The sequence below is a fragment of the Rhinopithecus roxellana genome, chromosome 7 (genome assembly GCF_007565055.1).
Source record: "Rhinopithecus roxellana isolate Shanxi Qingling chromosome 7, ASM756505v1, whole genome shotgun sequence".
Classification (NCBI taxonomy): Eukaryota; Metazoa; Chordata; class Mammalia; order Primates; family Cercopithecidae; genus Rhinopithecus; species Rhinopithecus roxellana.
The window spans coordinates 35,175,246-35,186,550 of record NC_044555.1 but is presented as its reverse complement, the minus strand read 5'-3'; the positions used below and the strand labels follow the sequence as shown (position 1 = coordinate 35,186,550).

Below are 11,305 nucleotides of genomic sequence, written 5' to 3'. Positions count from 1 at the left end.
GATATTCTTCACAGAACTAGAAAAAATTTTTTTAATTCATATGGAACCAAAAAAGAGCCCAAACATCCAAGGCAATTCTAACCAAAAAGAACAAAGCTGGAGGCATCATGTTACACAACTTTATATTACAGGGTTACAGTAATCAAAACAGTATGGTACTGGTGCAAGAACAGACACATAGATGAATGGAACAGAATAGAGAGCCCAAAAGTAATGACACACACCCACAATTATCTGATCTTTGACAAAGCTAACAAGAACAGGAAAAACCAAGATATAACTCCCTATTCAATAGATGATGCTGAGATAACTGTCTAGTCATATGTAGATGACTGAAACTGGACCCCTTCCTTGACTTAAATGTAAAACCCAAAACTGTGAAAACCCTGGAAGACAACCTAGGCAATAACATGCTAGACATAGGAATGGGCAAATATTTGGTGATGAGGATGCCAAAAGCAATTGCAACAAAAGCAAAAATTGACAAATGAGAACCAATTAAACTAAAGAGCTCTGCACAGCAAAAGAAATGAAAATATTCTATTTATCAACAGAATAAAGAGACAACCTACAGAATGGAAGAAAATTTTTGCAAATATGCATCCAACAAAGGTCTAGTACCCAGCATCTATAGGGAACTTAAACAAAATTACAAGACAAAAAACATTGAAAACTAAGCAAAGGACAAGAATAGGCACTTTTCAAAAGAATACAGACATGTGGCCAACAGGCAAATGAAGAAAAGCTCAATATCACTGACAATTAGAGAAATGCAAATCAAAACCACAATGTGATACCATCTTGCACCAGACAGAATGGCTATTACTGAAAAATAACTGGTGTGGGAGAGCTTGCAGAGAAAAAGGAATGTTTATATACTGTTGGTGGGAATAAAAATTAGTTCAGCCATTGTGGAAAGCAGTATGGCAATTACTCAAAGATCTAAATACAGAAATAACATTTGGCCCAGCAATCCTTACAGCAAATATACCCAAAAGAATATAAATTGTTCTATCATAAAGACACATATACATGTATGTTTATTGAAGCACTATTCACAATAGCAAAGAGAGTGAATCAACCTAAATGCTCATCAATAGTAGACTGGATAAAGAAAATGTGGTAGATACATACCATGGAATACTATGCAGCCATAAAAGAGAACAAGATCATGTCCTTTGCAAGAATATGGATGAAGCTGGAAGCCATTTTCCTTAACAAACTAATGCAGGAAGAGAAATCCAAATACCGCATGTTCTCACTTATGAATGGGAGTTAAATGATGAGAACTCATGGACACATAGAGGGGAACAACAAATGCTAGGGCCTATTGGAGGGTGGAAGGTGGAAAGAGGGAGAGGATCAGAAAAAAATAACTAATGGATACTAGGCTTAATACCTGGGTGATGAAATAATCTGTACAATAAATCCCTATGACACAAGTTTACCTATATAACACAACTGCACATGTACCCCTAAACTTAAAATAACAATTTTTTAAAAAAGGAAACATGACAGTAGTCACTAAGTAGTATAAAAGTTAAATAAATAAATAAATAGAAACATGACAGGTTGAGTGCAGTGGCTCATGCCTGTAATCCCCGCACTTTGAGAGGCCGAGGTGGGAGGATCACTTGAGGCCAGGAATTTGAAATGAGCCTGGGCAACACAGCAAGACCCCATCTGTAAAGAAAAAAGAAAGAAACATAACATACACAGCACAACAATTGCAGTCAATACCCTCAATGTAAAATATGAGAGTGGAGAAGAAAAACATGACAAAATTTTTCTAAAGTTTCTCTGAAAAAACAAATAGAAGATAATGGCTTAAAAATGAAAAAGAGAAAAAAATCTTATGTGTGAAAGCTAGCCTTGTCAGATATTAAAATTTAATGTAACCTACAATGATTAAATTAAAATAATATTGGCACCAGATCAATGGAACAGAATAGACAGTGAAGAAACAGACCTTAGTATAACACTTTAATAGATGGCAAAGAGAGTATAATGCAACAATTGTGAAAGTAAAGATATTTAATAAATAATGTTGGAACAACTGATTGGCTATTTCATAAACAATCCTCTCATATCATATAAATTCCAGCTGGATAAAAAGTAGTTAAATTTTCTTAATACAAAAAATCAAATTATAAAAATTTAAAATAGTAGAAAAAAGGTTGATTATGTAATAAATTTCAGGATGAGGGATCACTTTCTAAGTTTAGGAACAATGGGAAATAAATTATAAAATAAAACAATAGATAGGATCGAATTTTATAAACTCTTCATCATTAACAACATAAATCAAATTTTAAAAAGAACAAAATTGGAAAAATTACCTGCAACAAATATTACAGAAAGGTGGCTACAGTTTTAATATATAAATAGTTCATACAAATTGATAAGAAAAATACAAAAACTCCAGTATATAAATGAATAAAGGACATAAGTAATTAGATGATTCACAGGAGATAAAATATAAATGGCTAATGAAAAAGTAACATGTTTAATTTCACCAAATCAAAGAACTTCAACTAAAAATAGACAATAACGATTTTACCTAATCTGTTAGAAACATATGTATGATGGTTTCGTGATAAAGCACTTTCACACACTACTGGAAGAAATAATAAAATTAGTGGGACACAGTGGCATACCTTGTAGTTCCAGCTACTGGAGCAGGAGGATTACTTGAGCCTAGGAATTCAGGGATGCAATATGCTGTGATCTTGTGTGTGAATAGCCACTCCACTCCAGCCTGGGCAACATAGTAAGATCTTGTCTCTGAAAAAAATTAGTGGGAGTATAAATTAGTATATTTCTGAAAAGTAATTTGGTATTACTTTTGGAGAGCTTTTAAAAATGTTCATATTAGGCCACGCACGGTGGCTCACACCTGTAATCCCAGGACTTTGGGAGGCCAAAGTGGGTGAATCAATTGAGGTCAGGAGTTCAAGACCAGCATGCCCAACATGAAGAAATACCATCTCTACTAAAAAATACAAAAACTAGCCAGGCGTGGTGGCGCACCTGTAGTCTCAGCTTCTTGGGAGGCTGAGGCAGGGGAATCACTTGAACCTGGAAGGCAGAGGTTGCAGAGAGCCAACATCACACCACTGCACTCCAGCCTGGTCAACAGAGCGAGACTCCATCTCAAAAAAAAAAAAAAGTTCATATTATTTAACCCAGTAATTTAAGTTTTATGGAACGATCCTAAGGTTCTAATCCAAAATACAGACAAATATTAATGCATGATTATGTCTAATAGTGCTTTAGTTATTATAATAAAGGGAAATAAACCAACATAGAATATTAAGCTAAAGTAATTACAGTATGTCCAAACAATGTAGTTTTTCACAGCTATTAAAAAAATTAATGAGGCCGGGCGCGGTGGCTCACGCCTGTAATCCCAGCACTTTGGGAGGCTGAGGCGGGCGGATCATGAGGTCAGGAGATCGAGACCATTCTGGCTGACACGGTGAAACCCTGTCTCTACTAAAAAAATACAAAAAACTAGCCGGGCGGGCGGCTGAGGCAGGAGCATGGCATGAACCCGGGAGGCGGAGCTTGCAGTGAGCTGAGATCTGGCCACTGCACTCCAGCCTGGGCGACAGAGCGAGACTCCGTCTCAAAAGAAAAAAAAAAAAAAAAAAATTAATGAACAGTTTTTAATGACATAAGTAAACATTTATGCCATACTGTCAAATGAAATGAAAGCAGAAATCAGACAATTTTGGAAACAAATAAGGCATAATGTCAGGTGGGAAAGAAATGTGACAAAATACTAAGAGTGCTTCTTTCTGAGTGGTGAGATTTTTCTATTTTTGTGATAGTGTTGAAATACTTATTTTTATATTAAAAGGACAAACATGCTTACTGTTAAAAATATATTTAAAAGTTCAGAATATTAAAATTGAAAAGTAAAAGTTTTCTTTCCTCATTCCCTACTATACCTCAAATATTCTTACTGTATAGCTACCTGTGCATGCTTTCAAGCATTTTAAATATACTCACAAAACTGTATTATTTTATACTAACAAAAATTTTTTAAAACACGGGAGTTCTTATGCAAATATGTGTCTCTAAAATGGCTGATAAAATATTACCTTACCATAAATAATATAATTTTTTTAGAAAAACTTGTAATCACAATACTGTCTTCATGAAATATTGTTGTGCACCTCTGAGTTATTCTACATGCTTAAAATATTACCATATAGAACAGATTAGTATCGGTCATTGCTGTTCAGAAGTTTATAATCTATATTTCTATTGCTTCAGAGTATAGTATTTAATTATGTTTAGAGCAAGATCTATAAAATCAGTAATTACTGACAAAAGTAAAAAAAAGTATTCATTGAATTAACTTTGCATAGCCAAGACAGCTGGTTTGTGTAGGTTCTGCCACTGTTAATAATTACATGTGTGATTTTGAGCACTTAAGAATTTTGACCTCATCTTCATCTGTAAAATGTGAGGGGTTTTGATTAGGTCATTTGTTTTTTTACTTGTTTGTGGTTTGTTTTTTGAGACAGAGTCTCACTCTGTCACCAAGGCAGGAGTGCAATGGTGTAATCTCGGCTCATTGCAACCTCCAATTCCTGAGTTCAAGTGATTCTCCTGCCTCAGCTTCTTGAGTAGCTGGGAATACAGGCATGTGCCACCATGCTGGGCTAATTTTTGCACTTTTAGTAGAGATGGGGTTTCGCCATGTTGGCCATGTTGGTCTCAAACTCCTGACTTCAAGTAGTCCACCCGCCTTGGCCTCCCAAAGTGCTAGGATTACAGGTGTGAGCCACTGTACTCCTCCAATTAGATCATTTCTAGCATCACATCTAGCTTTACATTTTCTACATTTTGTGAATCACACAGCTGAATTCTACCAGAGGTACAAAGAATAGCTGGTACCATTTCTACTGAAACTATTCAAAAACATTGAAAAGGAGGAACTCCTCCCTAACTCATTCTATGAGACCAGCATCATCCTGATACCAAAAACTGGCAGAGATACAACAACAACAAAAAACAAAACTTCAGGCCAATATCTTTGATGAACATTGATGCAAAAATTGTCAGTAAAATACTGGTAAATCAAATACAGCAGCACATCAAAAAGCTTATCAACCACAATCAAGTTGGCTTCATTCCTGGGATGCAAGGTTGGTACAACATATGCAAGTCAATAAATGTGATTCATCACATAAACAGAACTAAAGACAAAAACCACATGATTATCTCAATAGATGAAGAAAGGCCTTCAATAAAATTCAACATCCCTTCATGTTAAAACCTCTCAATAAACCACATATTGAAGGAACATGCCTAAAAATAATAAGAGCTATATATGTCAAACCTACAGTCAATATCATACTGAATAGGCAAAAGGTAGAAGCATTCCCCTTGAAAACTGGCAAAAGACAAGAATGTCGTCTCTCACCACTCCTATTCAACATAGTATTGGGAGTTCTGGCGAGGGAAATCAGGCAACAGAAAGAAATAAAGGGTATTCAAATAGGAAAAGAGAAAGCCAAACTATCTTTGTTTGCAGATGCCATGATTCTATATCTAGAAAACCCCGTTGTCTCAGCCCAAAAGCTTCTTAAGCTGATAAGCAACTTCAGCAAAGTCTCAGGTTACAAAATCATTGTTCAATATTCACTAGCATTCCTATACACTAACAGCAGGCAAGCAGAGAGCCAAATCACAAATGAACTTTCATTCATAATTGCTACAAAAACAACAAAATACCTAGGAATACAGCTAACAAGGAAAGTAAAGGACCTCTTCAAGGAGAACCAAAAACTACTGCTCAAAAAAATTAGAGAGGACACAAACAACTGGAAATACATTTCATGCTCATGGATAAGAATCAGTATCATGAAAATGGTAAGACTGCCCAAAGCAATTTATAGATTCAATGTTATTAATTGAAGAGTTCCATAAAACTACCATTGACATTCTTCACAAAATTAGAAAAAAAAAACTACTTTAAAATTCATATTGAACCAAAAAAAAAACCCAAATAGTCAAGATGATTCTAAACAAAAAAAAAAAAAAAAGAAAAGAAAGCTGAAGGAAGCATGCTACCTGACTTAAAACTATACTACAAGGCTGCAGTAACCAAAACAGCATGGTACTAGTACAGGAACAGACACATAGACTAATGGTAGAGAATAGAGAACTTAGAAATAATACCACAAACCTACAACCATCTGATCTTTGACAAACCTTACATAAACAAGCAATGGGGAAAGGACTCCTTATTTAATAATTGATGCTGGAAGAACTGGCTAGCCATACGCAGAAAATTGAAACTGGACCTCTTTCTTATACCTTATACAAAAATTAACTGTAGATAGTTTAAAGAAAGACTTAAATGCAATAACCAAAACTCCCACATATATAAAGAAGAAAATCTAGGCAATGCTATTGCACTAACAAAGATTCTAAAACAAAAATGCCAAAAGCAATTGCAACAACAGCAAAAATTGACAAATGGGATCTAATTAAACTAAAAATCTCTTGCACAATAAAAGAAACTATCATCAGAGTGAAGAGATAACCTACAGAATGGGAGAAAATTTTTGCAATCTATCCATCTGACAAAGGTCTACAAAGAGCATAAAAAAATTTACAAGAAAGAAAACAACCCCATTAAAAAGTGGACAAAGGAAATGAACTGACACTTCTCAAAAGCAGACATTTATGTGGCTAACAGGCATATGACAAAAAACTCAACATCACTGATCATTAGAGAAATGCAAATCAAAACCACAATGAGATACTATCTCATGTCAGTTGGAAGACAGTGTGGCGATTCCTCAAAGACCTAGAGGCAGAAATACCATTTGACCCAGCAATCTCATTACTGAGTATATACCCAAAGGAATATAAATAATTCTATTATAAAGATACATGCACACATATGTTCATTGCAGCACTATTCACAACAGCAAAGACATGGAATCAACTTAAATGCCCATCAATGATAGACTAGATAAAGAAAATGTGGTACATATACACTGTGAAATAGTTTTATAAAAAGAAATGATATCATGTCGTTTGCAGAAACATGGATGTAGTTGGAAGCCATTATCCTCAACAAACTAAAGCAGGAACAGAAAACCCAACATCACATGACAACACTGTAACTGTGGTATGTAAACCACTCTTACCCTAACTAGAAAGACTAAACAATAAACCAGTAAAAAAAATAATAACTACAACTTTTGAAACCTGAGACAGTACAATAAGATATAAATAGAAACAACAAAAAAGTTAAAAAGCAGGGGACAAAGTTAAGGAGAGTTTTTATTTTGTTTTTGCTTGTTTGTTTGTTCATGTAAATAGTATCAAGTTGCTATCAGGTTAAAATAATGGGTAGCAAGATAGTATTCCCAAGACTCATCAGAAGCTCAAACCAAGAAACACACAAAAAAAATACAAAAAATTAAAAGCAAGAAACTAAATAATATCACCAGAGAAAATCACCTTCACTAAATGAAGATAGGAAGAAAAAAAATAAGAGACTAGAAAACAACCAGAGAACAAATAACAAAATGGCAGGAGTAAGTTCCTACATATTAATAATAACATTGAATGTAAACAAACTAAACTCACCAATCAAAAGACATAGACTGACAGAATGGATTTAAAAAAAACCATTTACCTGTTTCCTGCAAGAAACAGACTTCACCTAAAAACATGCACACAGACTGAAAATAAAGGGATGGAAAAAGATATCATATGTGAACGGAAATTTTTAAAAAAGCAGGAGTATCTATACTTATATCAGACAAAATAGATTTCCAGACAAAAACTATAAGAAGAGACAAAGGCAGTCACTATATAATGATAAAGGGGTCAATTCATCAAGAGCATAAGACAATTTTAAATATATATGCACCCAACACTGGATCTCCCAGATATATAAAGCAAGTATTAATATTATTAGAGCTAAAGAGAGAGATAGGCCCCAATACAATAAGAGCAGCAGATCTTCCAAAAAATAAACAAAGAAACATCAGCCTCAATCTGCAATATAGACCAAGTGCATCTAATAGATATTTACAGAATATTTCATGCAATGATTGCAGAATACACAAGTTTTTCCTCAGTACATGGATCATTCTCAAGGATAGACCATATGTTAAGTCACAAAACAAATATAAAAACATTCAAAAATGGAAATAATATCAAGCATTTCCTCTGTCCACAATGGAATAAAGCTGGAAATTAATAACAATAAAAATTTTGGAAACTATGCAAATACATTGAAGTTAAACAACATGCTCCTCAATGACCAGTGGTCAACGAAAAATTAATGAAGAAAATTTTTAAAAATTTTGAAACTAATAATAATGGATACAGTACAAAACCAAATTTATGGGATACAGCAAAAGCAATACTCAGAGGGATGTTTATAGCTAAAAGTGACCACATAAAAAAAACTTCAAATAAACTAACAATTCACTTTAAAGAGCTAGAAAAACTAGAAAAAAAAACAAAACCCAAATTTAGTAGAAGAAAAGAAATAATAAAGATCATAGCAGAAATAAATGAAATGGAAATGGAGAAACAATACAGAAGATAAATAAAACACAAGGTTGATTTTTTTGAAAAGTTAAACAAAATTGACAAGCCTTTAGCCAGACTATGAAGAACAGAAGATTCAAATAGATAAAATCAGAAATGAAAAAGGAGACATAACAACTGACACTGCAGCTATTCAAAAGATAATTAGTGGCTACTATAAACAACTATATTTCAATAAATTGGAAAATCTAGAAGACATAGACAAATTCCCAGACACATACAACCTATCAAAAATAAAACAGGTAGAAATCCAAGACTTAGAAAGACCAATAACAGGTAACAAGATTGAAGTCATAATAATAAGTCTCTCACTAAAGAAAAGCTCAGGAGCCAATGGTTTCATGCTGAATTCTGCCAAACTTCTAACTAATACCAATAATGCCAAACTAATACCAATACTACTCAAACAGTTTTTTAAAAATAGAGCACAGGGGAATACTTCCAAACTCATTCTGCAAGGTCAGTAGTACCCTCATACCGAAACCAGACGAAGACGCATCATAAAAAGGAAACTACAGGCTAATATCTCTGATGAATATTAATGCAAAAATCCTCAACAAAATATTAACAAACTGATTTCAACAATAAATTAGAAAGATAATTGATCATGACCAGTATCATTTATTCCTGGGATGCAAGGAGAGTTAAATATGTGCAAATCAATCAGTGTGATACATTATATCAATAGAATGAAGGATAAAAACAATCTGATCATTTTAATTGATCCTGAAAAACATTGATAAAATTCAACATCCCTTCATGATAAAAACCCTCAAAAACTAGGAATAGAAGAAATAAATGTCAACATAATAAAAGCTATATATGACAGACCCACAGCTAGTATCCCACTGAATAGAGAAAAACTGAAAGACTTTTCTCTAAGATCTAAATATGACAATAATACCATTTTCACCACTGTTATTCAACATAGTACTGGAACTCCTAGTAAAAGCAATCAAACAAGAGAAAGATACAAAAGGCATCAAAATTGGAAAGGAAGAAGGTGGATCACTTGAGCTCAGGAGTTTGAGTCCGGCCTGGGCAACATAGTGAGACTCCCTCTCTACAAAAAATACAAACATTAGCCAGGCATGGTGGCACACACCTGTAGTCCCAGCTACTCAGGAGGCTGAGGCAGGAGAATTGCTTGAGCCTGGGAGGTGGAGGTTTCAGTGAGTCGAGATTATACTATTGCACTCCAGCATGGGAGACAGGAGTAAAACACTATCTCAAAAAACAAAAAGTACAAAAGATTTGAATAGACGTTTCTCAAAGAAAACATACAAATGGCAAACAGACATGAAAATGTGCTCAACATCATGGATCATCAGAAAAATGTGAATGAAAACTACAATGGGATATCATCTTACCCCAGATAAAATGACTTTTATCCAAAAGTCAGGCAATAGAAAATGTTCACGAGGATGTGGAGAAAAGGGAACCCTTGTACACCATTGGTGGAAATGTAAATTTACATTTACATTTGGAATGGAAATGTACAACCACTATGAAGAATAGTTTGGAGAGTCCTCAAAACTAAAACTTGAGGTACCATATGATCCAACATCCCCACTGCGGGTATATACCCCCACCCAAAAAATAAATATATATATTGAAGAGACATCTGCACTCTTATGTTTGTTGCAGCACTTTTTAAAATAGCTAAGATTTGGAAGCAACCTAAATGTCCACCAATAGATGAATGGATAAGGAAAATGTGATACATATACACAATGGAGTACTATTCAGCCATAAAAATAATGAGATCATGTAATTTGTAACAGCGTGGATGAAACTGAATATTATTATGTTAATGAACTAAGCCAGGCACATAAAGACAAACTTCACATGTTCTTACTTATTTGTGGGATCTAAAAGTTAAAAAAAAAAAAAATAGATTTCATGGACATAGAGAGTAGAAGAATGGTTACCAGAGGCTGGGAAGTGTAGTGGGGGGCTAGCAGGGAGGTGAGAATTGTTAATGAGTACCAAAAAACAAAAATAAAAGAATGGTCTCTCTGCCCAGGTAGGTCCAGCAGTGTTGGACACACACATCCCACTAGTGGTTGGGGTCACTGGCATTGGTTGAATATCACCTCCAGCTTTGGCCATGACCATGGGTGAGATTTGGCACCCAGAGCCTCCAGGGGCCTCAGCTTATTGTGCACTGCCCCATGTGCAGCTGTGCAACCCAGGCCCTGATGGGCACTGTGGCCTCTGCCCCAGTGTGGCCACTCATGTGGTCTAGCCTCTGGGTCTGGCCTTCAACCCCTAAACCTGTCTTCTCTCTACAGGAAACTGGTCCTCTCACACCTGAGCCCAACACTGCCAGGTCTGTGAAAGGGGGAGACTCAGCTGGCTCTGTTTTTCGAATAAAACTGTCTAAAAGAAAAAATTGAAAAAAATGGATAAAACCTACTATTTGATAACACAACAGGGTGACTATAGTCAATAATACATTAATTGTACAGTTTAAAATAACTTCACGGATGTAATTCGATTGTTTATAACCTAAAAGATAAGTGCTTGAGAAAATGGATGCCCAATTCTTCATGCTGTGTTTATTTTACATTTAATGCCTATATGAAAACATCTCATGTACTCCATAAATATATATGTATACCTACTCTGTATTCACACAAATTAAAAAATAAAAGAAAAAGTGTAAACCAAAAATAAAGTTCTAAGCCCCGCAACTATCTAAACAGAC

General features: G+C 34.6%; 1 non-coding gene across 1 annotated transcript; it reads left to right on the top strand.

The window, feature by feature from the left end:
• The first annotated feature begins 10,675 nt into the window (after window positions 1–10,675).
• LOC115898931 lies at window positions 10,676–10,802 on the top strand. Its single transcript, XR_004058579.1, has one exon. It is a non-coding gene; the product is annotated as a small nucleolar RNA ACA64 (small nucleolar RNA).
• Window positions 10,803–11,305: the final 503 nt, after the last annotated feature.